The sequence below is a fragment of the Hyperoodon ampullatus genome, assembly GCF_949752795.1.
Source record: "Hyperoodon ampullatus genome assembly, chromosome: 1".
NCBI lineage: Eukaryota > Metazoa > Chordata > Mammalia > Artiodactyla > Ziphiidae > Hyperoodon > Hyperoodon ampullatus.
Genome location: NC_136914.1, coordinates 15685718 through 15703343, shown reverse-complemented (window position 1 = coordinate 15703343; position 17626 = coordinate 15685718). Strand labels below are relative to the sequence as shown.

The following is a 17626-nucleotide window of genomic DNA, read 5'->3' as shown; positions in this document are numbered from 1 at the left end:
CAATCATAGTAGGGGACTTTAACACCCCACTTTCACCAATGGACAGATCATCCAAAATGAAAATAAATAAGGAAACACAAGCTTTAAATGATACATTAAACAAGATGGACTTAATTGATATTTATAGGACATTCCATCCAAAAACAACAGAATACACATTTTTCTCAAGTGCTCATGGAACATTCTCCAGGATAGATCATATCTTGGGTCACAAATCAAGCCTTGGTAAATTTAAGAAAATTGAAATTGTATCAAGTATCTTTTCCGACCACAATGCTATGAGACTAGATATCAATTACAGGAAAAGAGCTATAAAAAATACAAACACATGGAGGCTAAACAATACATTACTTAATAACGAAGTGATCACTGAAGAAATCAAAGAGGAAATAAAAAAATACCTAGAAACAAATGACAATGGAGACACGACGACCCAAAACCTATGGGATGCAGCAAAAGCAGTTCTAAGAGGGAAGTTTATAGCAATACAATCCCACCTTAAGAAACAGGAAACATCTCGACTAAACAACCTAACCTTGCACCTAAAGCAATTAGAGAAAGAAGAACAAAAACATCCCAAAGTTAGCAGAAGGAAAGAAATCATAAAAATCAGATCAGAAATAAATGAAAAAGAAATGAAGGAAACAATAGCAAAGATCAATAAAACTAAAAGCTGGTTCTTTGAGAAGATAAACAAAATTGATAAACCATTAGCCAGACTCATCAAGAAAAAAAGGGAGAAGACTCAAATCAATAGAATTAGAAATGAAAAAGGAGAAGTAACAACTGACACTGCAGAAATACAAAAGATCGTGAGAGATTACTATAAGCAACTCTATGCCAATAAAATGGACAACCTGGAAGAAATGGACAAATTCTTAGAAATGCACAACCTGCCAAGACTGAATCAGGAAGAAATAGAACATATGAACAGACCAATCACAAGCACTGAAATTGAAACTGTGATAAAAAATCTTCCAACAAACAAAAGCCCAGGACCAGATGGCTTCACAGGCGAATTCTATCAAGCATTTAGAGAAGAGCTAACGCCTATCCTTCTCAAACTCTTCCAAAATATAGCAGAGGGAGGAACACTCCCAAACTCATTCTACGAGGCCACCATCACCTTGATACCAAAACCAGACAAGGATGTCACAAAGAAAGAAAACTACAGGCCAATATCACTGATGAACATAGATGCAAAAATCCTCAACAAAATACTAGCAAACAGAATCCAACAGCACATTAAAAGGATCATACACCATGATCAAGTGGGGTTTATCCCAGGAATGCAAGGATTCTTCAATATACGCAAATCAATCAACGTGATACACCATATTAACAAATTGAAGGAGAAAAACCATATGATCATCTCAATAGATGCAGAGAAAGCTTTCGACAAAATTCAACACCCATTCATGATAAAAACCCTGCAGAAAGTAGGCATAGAGGGAACTTTCCTCAACATAATAAAGGCCATATATGACAAACCCACAGCCAGCATCGTCCTCAATGGTGAAAAACTGAAACCATTTCCACTAAGATCAGGAACAAGACAAGGTTGCCCACTCTCACCACTCTTATTCAACATAGTTTTGGAAGTTTTAGCCACAGCAATCAGAGAAGAAAAGCAAATAAAAGGAATCCAAATTGGAAAAGAAGAAGTAAAGCTGTCACTGTTTGCAGATGACATGATACTATACATAGAGAATCCTAAAGATGCTACCAGAAAACTACTAGAGCTAATCAATGAATTTGGTAAAGTTGCAGGATACAAAATTAATGCACAGAAATCTCTGGCATTCCTATATACTAATGATGAAAAATCTGAAAGTGAAATCAAGGAAACACTCCCATTTACCATTGCAACAAAAAGAATAAAATATCTAGGAATAAACCTACCTAAGGAGACAAAAGACCTGTATGCAGAAAATTATAAGACACTGATGAAAGAAATTAAAGATGATACAAATAGATGGAGAGATGTACCATGTTCTTGGATTGGAAGAATCAACATTGTGAAAATGACTCTACTACCCAAAGCAATCTACAGATTCAATGCAATCCCTATCAAAATACCACTGGCATTTTTCACAGAACTAGAACAAAAAATTTCACAATTTGTATGGAAACACAAAAGACCCCGAATAGCCAAAGCAATCTTGAGAACGAAAAATGGAGCTGGAGGAATCAGGCTCCCTGACTTCAGACTATACTACAAAGCTGCAGTAATCAAGACAGTATGGTACTGGCACAAAAACAGAAAGATAGATCAATGGAACAGGACAGAAAGCCCAGAGATAAACCCACGGACATATGGTCACCTTATCTTTGATAAAGGAGGCAGGAATGTACAGTGGAGAAAGGACAGTCTCTTCAATAAGTGGTGTTGGGAAAACTGGACAGGGACATGTAAAAGTATGAGATTCGATCACTCCCTAACACCATACACAAAAATAAGCTCAAAATGGATTAAAGACCTAAATGTAAGGCCAGACACTATCAAACTCTTAGAGGACAACATAGGCAGAACACTCTATGACATAAATCACAGCAAGATCCTTTTTGACCCACCTCCTAGAGAAATGGAAATAAAGACAAAAATAAACACATGGGACCTAATGAAACTTAAAAGCTTTTGCACAGCAAAGGAAACCATAAACAAGACCAAAAGACAACCCTCAGAATGGGAGAAAATATTTGCAAATGAAGCAACTGACAAAGGATTAATCTCCAAAATTTATAAGCAGCTCATGCAGCTCAATAACAAAAAAACAAACAACCCAATCCAAAAATGGGCAGAAGACCTAAATAGACATTTCTCCACAGAAGATATACAGACTGCCAACAAACACATGAAAGGATGCTCAACATCTTTACTAATTAGAGAAATGCAAATCAAAACTACAATGAGATATCATCTCACACCAGTCAGAATGGCCATCATCAAGAAATCTAGAAACAATAAATGCTGGAGAGGGTGTGGAAAAAAGGGAACACTCTTGCACTGCTGGTGGGAATGTGAATTGGTACAGCCACTATGGAGAACGGTATGGAGGTTCCTTAAAAAACTACAAATAGAACTACCATATGACCCTGCAATCCCACTACTGGGCATATACCCTGAGAAAACCATAATTCAAAAAGAGACATGTACCAAAATGTTCATAGCAGCCCTATTTACAATAGCCCGGAGATGGAAACAACCTAAGTGTCCATCATCGGATGAATGGGTAAAGAAGATGTGGCACATACATACAATGGAATATTACTCAGCCATAAAAAGAAATGAAATTGAACTATTTGTAATGAGGTGGATGGACCTAGAGTCTGTCATACAGAGTGAAGTAAGTCAGAAAGAGAAAGACAAATACTGTATGCTGACACATATATATGGAATTTAAGAAAAAAAAAGGTCATGAAGAACATAGGGGTAAGACAGGAATAAAGACACAGACCTACTAGAGAATGGACTTGAGGATATGGGGAGGGGGAAGGGTAAGCTGTGACAAAGTGAAAGAGCGGCATGGACATATATACACTACCAAACATAAGGTAGATAGCTAGTGGGAAGCAGCCGCATAGCACAGGGAGATCAGCTCGGTGCTTTGTGACCGCCTGGAGGGGTGGGATAGGGAGGATGGGAGGGAGACGCAAAAGGGAGGGGATATGGGAACATATGTATACATATAACTGATTAAATTTGTGATAAAGCAAAAAAAAAAAAAAAAAAAAAGAAATAATATATATAATATGAAATAATATGAAAATCTGACATATGAAAAACATTTTCAAAGAAAATTTTCACAGTAAGCTAAGTAGTTTATAAAAGTGGAAAGTAAGTCTTAGGTTTAGACGATTTGTTAAAGGTGATCTGGCTGCTTAGTGACAGGGTCAGGTCCAGGACTCTTAATTCCTAGTACAGCAGTGTTCACACATCCCAAATTTGATGAGGCAATTAGAGGACAAAGACAGCCTGTTTGAGTTCTCTACAGAATCTAATATTATGCCTTGCATTTCCCATTGTGGGATCCCAATAATATTTTACTTGAACCCTACAAAGATCATGGCAAATGTATAAACCGTGCTTAAGGTATGAACCAAAAAGAAGTGAACCTGAATAGAGTCCTTATGTTTTTACAAAGTGGAATGGATTTTCACCCATAGAAGATTTTGGGTTTTTTGTTTGTTTTTGTCCTGTAACTACTGAACCAATAAAATAAAGGGCTTTGAGAAACTTCTGTTTTCTGTTGGATTTGAGTTTAAATTTGTTCCAACTCCTACTACTAGAAAAGTATGCTAACATAAACAGGGCAATACAATTAATTCTGTAGTCTTTAAATTTTCATTTTCTCTTACAGTATTTTTAAGCTTTCTGGCAAAATGACATTACTATATAATTCTAGGTTTTGTTTTCACAAATTAATGTTTTTTGTGTTGATTTTCCAATGAACTTTGTATAGTACTTTCATATTTTATTAACATAGTTTTCTGTCTAGAAAAGAAAGAGTACAAATTCCCCATTCCAAGCTATTCATTTATTTATTTACATAACAGTTTTTAAAAAGGGAATTGATAATTATTCAGTCTTCATTCTATCTCAGTTTGCTGAAAGAGAGTACAGATAAAAAGGTTCATTTATCTTCAGTAAGGTAGAACTCAGTGCTATATTTCTTCTTTGCAATTTCCTTTTCAAATTAACTTTGATTTTAATGTATATCCATGCTGAGTTCTGAGTGCAGAATTCAGCACTAATGACTTGATAATACTCTCATTTGCAAAATACTACCCTTTCAAGCCATACAGCTCAGCAGACAAATACATGCCCCACGCAGATACCTGGTCATGTTAATGACAGGTACTTGCTGGCAGCTACAGTAGGTCTCCTCAGTGGTACTTAGAACATTAATCACATACTATTAGACACTGAGAACACTTTCTTTTCCCCTCTTCTTCCCCTTTTCAGCATTATCTTCTCTGGATAAGACGCTATGTGATTCAGAATAACGTGAAGAAAAATGTGCTCTAATTTGTGCTTTTATTTGGGAAGAAAAAAAAATTCAAGGTGTCTTTCCTATTAAAGTCAGTTTGAGTAAAAGTCAGATGTATCTGTGACCAGCACATAAACACTGTACTATGGACAAAAAAAGAAACTGCCGGAATTATTACCTAGGTAGTTTGCGGTTCCCAGAGTATCCCCGTTAAGCGTGCAGAGCATTGGAGCTATGGGTCTGGCTCTCTCTCTATCCACAGACATATTTCGTAAAACATGTGATCAAGTTTAACAGAAACAATATTATCTGTTTCTAGACATCACTTCCATGAAGGAAATAAAAGTGCATAGACAGGGATTTGACCTTAAACTATTTATGTTTGAGACACCATCCCCTAGTAGAACATTTTCATAGAATAGCCAGCAGTTTTGATTAGTTGTTCATGATTCAGAAAAGAGGTTACAACATAATGGGGACAGAAATAACATCTCAAGATGTCTTAAGATCAATATTTTACTTTTCTCCTCAAAACCCTGGGGCATCCTATTTGAATTGAGTAAAAGCCAAGGCCCTAAATGTTCTGGTCTCCCAGCCTCCAGAACTGTGAGAAATAAATTTCTGTTGGATAAGTCACTCAGTTTTTGATATTCTGTTATAGCATCCCAAATAGACTAAGACAAAAACCAAGAAGAGGGGATAGTGTTAGTGGAAGTTGAGGAGAGAAGGACTCAAGAATGCCTGCTGGGCTTGACAGTTAGGAAGTACCTGGTGCTTTCTGTCCCTAGAACAGGAGTAGAGTGGCTGGGACAAGGACATTCCTGTTAATGTGAATTGAGAGTGATTGGGGCAGAGGAAGGGAAGGCACTCAGGGTAGACCACTCTTTCAGGTAGCTTGACTGAGAAGAAAAGCATGTCAGTAGCATGAGAGGATTACAGAGTCAAGGAAAGACTTTGCACCATGGAAGAGATTCAAGTGTTTCTAGGTAAAGGGAAAGAAACCAGTAGAAAAGAAGTCAGAAATGTAGGAGACAGAGTAAATCATTGATGACAGAGCATGGTCCTTGAGAAATTAGGCCTGGAGAATGGTACAGAAACCTCCTGAAGGAGTGGCTGGGAAAGAGAGGTGACCAGAGGCAAGGTATCAGTAAACAAGATCAAGGCATTGGAAGACTCAAGTCACTGGCAGATTCAGTTTCCTGTGAGGGATAAATCTGATGGGCTTCTCCCATCTTCTTGCTGTGTCCTCACACAGCAGTAGGAGCAAGTGAGCTCTCTGACATCTCTTTTTTTTTTTTTTTTTTTTTTTTTTGCGGTACGCGGGCCTCTCACTGTTGTGGCCTCTCCCGTTGCGGAGCACAGGCTCTGGATGCGCAGGCTCAGCGGCCATGGCTCACGGGCCCAGCCGCTCCGCGGCATATGGGATCCTCCCAGACCGGGGCACGAACCCGTATCCCCTGCATCAGCAGGCGGACTCTCAACCACTGCGCCACCAGGGAGGCCCTGACATCTCTTTTATAAGGGTGCTAATCCCATTCATGAGGCCCCCACCCTCCCAATGGTCCCACCTCCAAATACCATCACATTGGGGATTAGGTTTCAACATACGAAATTTGGGGGGAACCCAAACATTCAGTCTATAGTAGTTCTCCACAAACTTTTCTGACTATAACTTCTCAATCTTCTCTGTGGCCCCTCTTCCTTTGATTGTTCCTTAAACGCAGGCATTATCCCCAGGTTTGTCATTATCCCTCTACTAGCATCCATTTTTCATGATTTTACCAATGGCTATATAATGATAACTCCAGAGTAGCAACTCTAATCCAGATCTCTCAGCTGAACTCTCGAGAAATGTATACACAGCAGTTAACTGGGTGACTCTGCTTAGGCATTACATAAGACACTCACATTCAACCTGTCTAAAATGAATCTGCTGTCTTCTCACAGAAATCTGTCCTACAGAGATATTCAGTCTTGGATGGTGGCATCACCATCTATCCAGTCACATAAACCAGAAGGCTGAAAATCATCCCAGATTTCTCTTTCTACCCATCACTTCCTTCTTGATACCAAGTCTTAAATATTTAATTAAATCGCATCCTTTCTACCACTGCTGTTGCTGTCTCTGTCTTGACTCAGTTCCTTGTCTGGACCATCATAATGACATTTTAGTTCGTCTTTCTGCCTTCAGTTTTTCTCCCTCTAATGCTACCTTCAGAATGATGTCCTAGTGAATAAAACATAATAGTAACCACATACAAGCAAGCCTTTTCCTTACTAAACACCCTTTGAGTGTCTGTACATAATGAAGCTTGAACTACTTATTCTTAGTGTATGAGACATCCCCCTGCCAAATTCTTCAATCTCTCTTGGCACGTGCCTTCAGCCCTAATAGTTTTCCAAACATACCAAGATAAAACATCCCTCTGCTCCTTGGACTACATTATTCCTATGTCTAGAATGCACCTAGGTGCATATCTACACCTAGGTGTCAGATATGCTATTTGTCTTTTAAAACATAGATCAGAAGTTACTGCCTCTTGACCTGTACCCAGAGAGTCACTCACTATGCAGCCTCTACCCTTTGCAAATAGTTTTTAATTTACACTTATCATATGTTTCATAATAGATTTATTTCAGTATCTGTAACATCTAGTAGACTATGACATTATTTAGGGCAGAGGCTATATGTTTATCAATTCTGTGCCTGTAGATCCTAGAAATGTAAATGCTCAATAAATATTTCCCAACTAAATAGAAGAATGAATAGTCTATTTAGTCCACTTTCATCTACTTCTAGATATTCCTTGAGGTTTACTATTCATGCTTAAGGAAACCTCTTTCATGGTATTTCCCATGTCATATTTCTCTGAACAATGGAAATGCTGTGCAAGGTTCTGTGCTGTAGGCAGTGTTTTCCAAAATTATTTGATCACAAACAAAAGTTAGAAATTTTACAACATAAGACATTATAAATATATATATGTACAAATAAACAACTTTTATAGATACTTTCCCTTATTTAGCATGACAAACTCTGATATGTTCTTTCTTATTCTACTTTTTTGCATTAAATTTTAAAAATACTGGATTGATAACAATAAACTACTTTCATGTCTCATGGATTGTGATACACATTTTGAAAAACACTGCTGTATATGTAGTGTTTTAGAAAAAAAATTCTTACCTTAAGGAATTTAAATTTCTGAATTAGTTAAGTATTTCTCTTACCTTGACTATGAATTTAACAATAAATGTTACTGGAAAACATGTATCATTTATCCATACTTTAGAACTGTCAATGTAAATATGTGGAAAAATTATAAAATATTTAAAAAGAAATATCATGCTACTTCTTTGAAGTTCACACATTGTTGCAAACTATAAACAATATGTGAAAGTCCTGGATTTAATGACTACATAAAAGCACTTTGTTCCCAAGTTATTGTGTTAAATATGACAATCATCTTCCTTTGAACTATTTCACATTTTATTTAGTTTAATAAACCCTTTATTCACAGACATTTTCAAAGTAAACTTCAGTGTGGTCCAGATCTAAGTATCAAGAATCTAAATTTAGGAGAATTCAAATTTATGAAGTTTTTCTTCATTCATGTTTAAAGCTGGAATACTCTCACCTACCTCTATCTATTTTTTGTGTTTTTAGGTGCTGCCACTCCACAAAGTTCCTAAGGGCATAAAATCCATCTTCTGTGATTTATCCAAAATCACCACGAACAGTAACTGAAATTGGGTAGGAGCACTGAACTACAGCTACCCTTTACGACATGTCTCTGCACATCAGGCAATATGTTAGGTGATTTATGTCATTCATAATTCTCACAACAATCCTGAAGGTCAGTGTTATCCTCTGTTTACAAAGGATGACCTAAGTAACGTGATTCCAAACATACAGTTAGGAAGTATAGGAATCAGTGTCAAAATAAGAGGAAGAACCACACTTTATTATATATTTACTATCTGCCAGGCACTGTGCTTTTCATTTAGTATCTAATTTAATTTGGACAACATCCTTCTGAGAAAAAGGTACTATTTTTATGCCCACTTTTCAGATTAGGAGACAAAGCAGAGAAAGGTTAAATAACTGGTTCAGGGCACACAGTTACTAAGTGGCAGAGCTGAGATTGAACCCAGATTTCTCCCAAAGTTGAGGCTATTCCCATGGGATTCTCTGCTGTTAAATAAATGCAGTGAATAGTCAAAAACTGATAAGGTGCTGGATGCTGGATTTAGAATTTAGGGTTTTTCTTTTGTGGCCAATAATTTCCCATCTCCTCAGTTCTTCTTTAGAGCATGCAACTAAATTCTGGCTTAATTTACTTTACAGTCTGTAAAAATGTTACTGTATTATTATAATTTAAAATGAATTTAAAGAATACGAGTATTTTTCAAAGATGCCATGAGTGAGAGCTTGCTGGCATGCTGCAGTGTACGATCAAAGAATTTAGAGGGATGCCTTTTATCTGAGAATATCAAAGGCCACTAACTAAAAAAAGACACAGAGTTCCTATTACACTGAGAAGAAAAAGCTGAGTCCATTGAAATATAATACAGGAATGTTGGCATACAGGTAATTCACAGATATTATTACCTTTGCTACTTGAAATTGGACCAATCTGGATTCTTTCCAAGAGCTATTCTTCTTGCAATACACTCAATTCATTTGTTACAATGGCCACCTTTTTTCCTTCAGTACTCTCCCACACTTCACCCGTACCCTACATTAACACACACACACATACACACACACACACATGCACACATACACACACACAGAAATTTACAGGTTCAAATCACACATCCATATATTATGCTGTTTTTCCATTGTGATTAATAACAGTCGATGCCATTAAATAGCTAGTATTTACCAGTTAAAAAACTACAAGATTGGGCTTCCCTGGTGGCGCAGTGGTTGAGAGTCCACCTGCCGATGCAGGGGACGCAGGTTCGTGCCCTGGTCCGGGAGGATCCCACGTGCCACGGAGCGGCTGGGCCCGTGGGCCGTGGCCGCTGGGCCTGCGCATCCGGAGCCTGTGCTCCACAACGGGAGAGGCCACAGCAGTGAGAGGCCCGCGTACCGCAAAAACAAAAACAAAAACAAAAACTACAAGATTAAAATTAACTGAATTATCTTTCCAAGTTGTGCCAGGTCTCTGGTCATTGTGAGGGCAGGTGGATATTTTCAAAATGTAGTCAATTAAGTAACTTGGTGTCTTCTACTAAGGTCCATGTTTCAGCCTGAAATAGACACAGTCAAGTACTGGTTTTGGGCGTACTGCAGACAATAACAATCCCTTCTTAAAATGTTCATCTCAACTCCTTCATCCAAAATATAAATGAAAGAACAACCTTTTTCCCTAGGATACATCAAAGGCAGTATCATCACTGAGTTAAATCTCATCATGATATCAAAAAAACAGGCCTTACAGAATTTTTAAAAAGTAGCTGGAAAAAGAATTCTCCTTGAGCTAGATGTGACATAAAAATAGGGGCTAGGAAGAATGAATACAATCTCTGAATAATCTGACTCCTCAGATTAAATGCATAGTTTTTAATAACTATATCAAGGTAAGTATTCCCATGTACAATTTGACTTAGTTGGCATGGGTTTCCATAACAAATACCATAGACTGGGTGGCTTAAACAACAGAGATTTACTTTTCACAGCTCTGGTGGCTAGAAGTCTAAGATCATAGTACCAGCTAATTTGGTACCTGTCTCTTCTTATAAGGCCACTAATCTCATCACAAGGGCCTCATCCTCATGATCTCATCTAACCCTAATGATCTCCTAAAGGCACCATCTCCAAATACCATCATGTTGGGTGGTAGGGCTTCAACTTATGATTTGGGGAAAGAGGGGATGGGATATAAACATTCATTCCACAACACAATTTGTAACACTGTATTGTTCCTCAGTATGATATTTTTTTCATGTACAATTATTTCTAAATATTTAACTCAGTTGCCCTGGTTAGGCTATCTATTAATTTATTAAATGTCTTGATTGTGAAAGCTAATTTCTCTTTCTAAACACAGGAATTTCTGATATCCTGGAAAGAAACATTACCATAATTTATTTTTTATACTTACAAATAATGGATTTCTCAGAGATAGTAATCTCTTGATGTCCTGTTCATACGGCAGAATTACTAATTTAGTTTTGCTGACTGAATTCCCAATCAAATTAGCATACACATTTTAAAGGTAACATGTAAGCTGTCTGGATTTTGATAGCACTTTATATGGACCCAAGGATCCTGGTGCCTGGGTCTGTCCTCTATCTCACATGGTTAGAGCATCATTAGATCCATGAAAGGATGAGGAAAATAAGCCTCTATGACAGGCCAGGGTGGAAGGTTCTCCCACAGGTGTCACTGTGGCTATTTAAACTTTGTATATTTAATTGTTAAAAGGAGTAAAGTTGGTGACTCTCTCATTATATCAAATTCCAAATTAGAAAAAAAAAATTTTTTAAGCCTAATAGAGTCAGACTTAAAAAAAGAAGGGACCTATCATAGCAATGGTTCTAATTTTGTTTTACTAATTCACAGCATTACAGAATAAAGATAAATTTCTAAAATGTGTCTCTTGTTAAGGTTTCCTTTTATATTTTAAAAAGTGATGGAAAAGTGGATTTTCAGACATTGGCACTTTAAAAAATATTTCTATTGAGAATGCTGCAATTTTATATCTTTGAAACCATGAGCACATATTAGAATAATTATTAAATTCTAAACAAGTTATTTAAGGCAAAAAAAAATAGATAAAACTGAATCAGAAGTAATTGTAACATTTTTGTTTGAGCACTTAGTACGTGTAACACATGATCTTTCTTTATATGCATTACATCATACCCTCACAGCAACAGCAGTAACTAGACAAAGGTACCTACCATGGTGGTTTAACCAAAGGGCTTTGGCTTCACACACTTTCTTACATTATTCACCTGTTTTATTTATTTATTTATTTTAGTTTTTAAAGATCTTTACCTAAAGAAGCTAGCAAATTGCATTTTTATTTCTTTATCTTAGTTTCTTAATAAATAACTTGGTTGATCTTGTTTGCTTTGTTTTGTTTTGTTTTATCCATCATGTCCCTGGGTCTTTTTTTTTTTAATTTTTATTGGAGTATAGTTGATTTACAATGTTGCATTAGTTTCTGCTGTACAGCAAAGTGAATCAATTATACATATACGTATATCCACTCTTTTTTAGATTCTTTTCCCATATAGGTCATTACAGAGAATTGAGAAATGTTCCCTGTGCTATATAGTAGGTCCTTATTAGTTACCTATTTTATATAGAGTAGTGTGTATATGTCAATCCAAATCTCCCAATTTAACACCCCCACCGCTGCTTCCCCAAGTACCGTAAGTTTGTTTTCTATATCTGTGACTCTATTTCTGTTTTGTAAATAAGTTTATTTGTACCATTTTTTAGATTCCACATAGAAGCGATATTATATCACCTGTTTTAGAAAACACTGCTTTTCAATATATTACCATTGTACCCAGGTTACAAACAAACCAAGCACTAGTCAGAAAACAAGAAAAGGAATTGGTTTCATCCTGTACCCTGTATAACTAAAAGACTAACATTTGAAATCATATGTTAATTCAATCCCAGGGAAAGGAGAAAGTCAAACATTAATCAAAATGAAAGATTTTTGCTCGAAGTTGTAAGTTCAGTATAAGAACCAAAACAACAGCAATGTTCATTTGTCTTGCCTTTACTTGTGTTTCTCACACTGTCTATCAGGCATTAAAAATCCAAACAATCATGTGCTCCTTTGCACCTCCAATGACATGATTTTTCTCTAACCAATAGTTAAGAATTGAGCAGAGAAATCCAATCCTAATATTTTTATTCCTCAAACATTTATCAGACACTGATAAATTATCAGACACAGTTGCAAAATTATAATTTAAACTTTAAGTGGTTGATGATGGCAGGATCAGAAATACACCTAAGATTTCAGCTATCTCATTAGATCATTATCTAACAATGGCTAGGTTACTGAGTTTGCAACCTGCAAAACCCCGTAGTAAGGTCTTTATGTAGATTACCTCATTTAAACGTCACAGTAATCATACTGCCCACATACAACTCTTACTCCATTTCAGAAGTGAGTGAACTAAGGCTAGAAGAGATAGTGCAACAGTTCCAAAGTCACAGGGCATCTCATGGTGGAGCCAGGACTTGAAATCAGGCCTTCTGATTCCAGAGTCTGTGTTCTTGACCTCTAGTCTATACTATTCATATCCATTTTGGGGGTAGAGTGATAATGCACATACTTTCACCATAACCTCACTAAACAAAGACTAGAATAGTAGGGACAAGATCATCCGAACTTGATAGGAAGTAAAAAGATTCAGAATAGGCCCATAGTTATTAAAAATCCAAAAGTCAAAGTATACTTGGCAGCCTATTCTAGAGGTTAATGAGTTCTTTCTTCAGTCTGACTGTCTGGATATATGTCTAAATTCTGTGCTTATACATTTGATAGCTCTTGAGCTTTCTCTGTGCTTCAAAATTTCGGGAGTTCTAGGCAGCATTTGAGAGCTCAACATGGAGACAGAACACATAGGTTGAAGAGTGGTTTTGCTATTTACTAACTTAATCCCTCTTTCATGCTTCCTTTTCACTAAATGAAGTTAACTCCTACCCTGCTTGCCTCATTGAGTTATTGAGAGAACATATATTAAATTGCTTTAAGAATATAGCTCTCTATGTAACTATTATTATCGCTATTAGAATATAATGCTATAAACTGACAGAGTAGTTGAGATCTATCATTTTTTCCCTTAACTCACGAGAACCAAAGTAGTTTTACTTAAGTTAACATGTTGCTAAATAAAGCGTTATGTATGATATACAGTAGAGAATCATTAACAAAGCAGAAAAGAACCAAAATACAGAAAATCTAGATAGTTACCGTAAACTGTGAGTAAATGTAGATAAATAAAGACAATAAAACAATTTAATATCATCAGAGCTCTGGAAAAATTCAAAAAGAGATTGTTTAAAGAGAAAAACACAAAAATATTAAGGAAACATATAAGTGTAGTCTCTTCAGTGAGAAAAGTTTCAGAAGTTAAATAAGAATTTCTGCTGGAAGTAAACTTCAATTTTCCTCGTACCCTGGCTCCCCATCTAATTTGTTAAGTTACCCTGTGGACTCTTTCTCCACCTTTCCACTCACACCACTTCTTCTTTCCATTTCCACTGCCATTGCCTGGTCAGTGTTTTTTGTCAGGATTAATCCATCAACCTCTTGAGTGGTCTCAATTCCAGATTTCCCTTCTCTTCATGTATTCTACTTAACGCGAGAGACAGTGGTGGTGCAGTAATAAACCACTCTCAGATCTCTGTATTAAGCTTAAAACAACAAAGGTTTATATGCTTTGCTCGAAGTATACATCCATCTCTGGTCAGCAGGAGGCTCTACTCATAGGGAGCAATTCTATCTCAAACATACCAAAGGGAAGAGAGAGAGCTAGAAAAAGACTTCTCTTGGTCATTAAATGCTGCATCAATTCTACTACCAACACTATTCTTATAAGCAGCTACATGACCCCATCAAACTAGAAAGAACAGAAAAGGGGGTTGCAAAAGTGCAACTCTACTAAGTTCCTGGAAGGGAAGACATTTTTGGTGGTCATTATTATTGATTAGTAGAGTCTCTCTTCAGTTAAAAAAAAATCTTTAGTGGTAGCTCCCTATGACCTATGAAATAAAGTCCAATTCATGCAAATCACACTTGCCAGTACCACCCCCAAGACCCATCTCCAAACATACTCTGTCCAGTCCCACTGGTTGGTCCCATTCCCTGGATACAATCACACAGTGGTTTGCTTCAGAGGTTCTGATCTACCTGGAATCTTCTGTCTCCCATGATTTGTGTGTTGAAATGGTATTCAACCTTCAACTACCATTTTCTCTATGGAGCATTCTCTGAGTCTACAAATTCACATTAATCACTTCCTCTTGGCAGTCTCATAATACTTTTTTTTTCATTTAATTTTTGGCATCTATCACAGACTATAGCATATCATTTAGGGAGGGAAACATTAGTTAGATTCCCTGGAATCCCAGTCCTTAGGGAGAGTCAGTATGCCTTTTTCATTTGTATATTTTCCAAGCTTAGCCTACTATGCTGTACACCATGTGCAGTCAACAAAAGATATTTTTTTAAGTTCTACAAAGTTTAAAATGATTATAACTAACTGCAATGCCACAAAATTAAATTCATAAGATTTTAGAATAACGTGACTTTGTTTTTAACATTGGATGTTAACATTAGTACCTTTCCATAAAGGGCTACTTCAGTGCTGGCCCATCCACAGTGATGATGGACCTTTGGTCAGAATTTGAATATAAAGGTTGAACAATACTGTTTGACCAAATATTCATCTATTTAAGCTTTATCTTGAGGAGGTTCAATAAATTCATTTCTACATAGAAATGTTTACTCTCATTTTTCTATACCAAGGAAGATGAGATATAGATTATTCCCAGACTTTAGCTGAGCTAAAGTGTTCTACTTTTCTACATATATTCAAATATTCTGGAATTCAGGAAATACAATGTAGCGAAACCTCATTACTTCAGTGAAACTAGAAGAATGGAGTATATTTGAATTGCTGAAAATGTGAACCTTAAATATATTTTCCAAATATTTCTAGAAGGCAGGGGTAGTATATTTCTTTTAAACACTCAAAACTTAAACCTAATATTGCATTTTTAAAATTTATTCATTCATTGTTCCATTCAGTAAGCATTAATTGGACAGAGCAAGGATTAAATAGATAAAAAATGCAAGTAAATACTTGGAAAATACATACACTATTTTGATCTAGAATGACGTATATTAGTGGAGGTCTTTACAGGGCTTTATAAGAAACAGATAAGAATAATTGAGAATTATCAGCACAATTGTTTTTGAGAATTACCAGCACAATTGTTTAGAAGTAAATAACATCATGAAAACACTTTTCTTTACATGAGCTATCTTTAAAAATTGCTAGTTCAGACTGTCTAACTGATCACATTCTAACACAGTAGGTGCTTTAATGAAGATATTTCACTTTATAAGATCACAGTGTTATAAAGCTATCTATTTATAATTTAAAGTAAGAAAGCAGGTAATTAATCCAGATTATGTAACAGAAAATAAATTAAAATGCATCGATTTTGTTTGGAAAACAGGTTTCTCTAGTACGTAGTAAGTATGTGCATACTTTTTTCTCTTTATCAATCAGTCAGTAGATATTTAAGATAACTGACCATGGCACAGTGTTACACATTGTGGAGGGAGACCAAGAGAGATGAATACAGCCTTTTCCTTGCAAGAAATAAACAAAGTTTAGAAGGGAACACAGATTATAGGCCACAGAATGTTTGATGCAAAGTAAATTTAGGTGCATTATTCTCACCAAAAGGAAGAGTGTGAAGGCAGAAGATTGCATGTTTCTGTGGATAAGAGATGATTTCCCACTGGAGTGACATTTAAGTTGAGATCTAAAGAAGTCCTCTGGGCATCTGGGGCTGTAAGGAATTTGGGTTCTATCCAAAGGGTGAAGGGAAGCTATTGAAGGGATTCCTGTAGGAGCAGGGGCCTGACATGTGCGTGCAGAACTCTGTGGGTGGGTCTGAATGAGGCAGGCACGTCGTGAAAGAAAGAATTCAGGCTTCTTCTCAATCTGGAATCTAAACAAAGCATGATGATCATACCAAATAAAGGAGCATCCCCTCTTAAGTTCAACTGTGAGCAAGAAATAAAATACATACTATGTTTCTTTCTTTCTTTTAATAACATTCATTTCAACAGTGCACATACAGCAAAAGATTTCTGAAGATATCATACATTAGTGGCAGGACAGCAGTGTATCTTGGGCGCGTGGAATAGAAAATTCTAGTCATCACCCCCCATTTGTTTGTTTAGCTGCTAAAAGATCTCTTGCACAAAGAGTCAGGTCAACAGAGAAGTCAAAGCATCAATAGAGAGAGAGCGTGTCAGAGCTTAATTAGGGCTTCCAATTAGAAAACCAAACTAAGGATCCTATTAGCACTCAACTAGGCATTCTCCTTGACCTGGAAGAACCAAGCAGTATCCACATCTAATCTAACTAACAAAAAGGAATTTTTTATCTTTATGATGACCTTCTTCTGATGGGCTTAAGTCAACAAAGACAAGCAGCATGAGAATCATACTCTCAGAAGCACAGGGAAGAGAACCACTGTGTGCTCAGGAACACTTCCTGCAATTCTCCAAGTTACCACCGCAACTCAATTTTTTTTAATACCGGCACAGTGTGGACAATGCATGGCCTTGTCTGCTGCTCTTTGATACAAATTATTAAATAAAGTCCATGGTTACTTTTAAGAAAAAAAAATTGGCAAGTCATAAAAAAGGAAAATTTCTACCTAAAAATGGAATTAACTCAATTTTTTATAAAGTACCATATTTACTTGTGTATTTCACCTGTATCCTGCTTGCCTGTCTTCCAGTTTGGAAGAAATAGGTCTTTCCTCCTCTCCAAATTATTTTGTGGCCAGCGTGCTTTAGAAAGTGTAAATGGTCCTTTCCTACTAGTTAGTAAGGAAAAGGTCA

At 36.4% G+C, this 17626-nt stretch overlaps 1 protein-coding gene across 5 annotated transcripts in view; it reads right to left on the bottom strand.

Moving 5' to 3' along the window:
* The window catches only part of PPP3CA (protein phosphatase 3 catalytic subunit alpha), a 310748-nt gene that overhangs the window by 103876 nt on the left and 189246 nt on the right, over positions 1-17626 (bottom strand). The window lies entirely within an intron of this gene.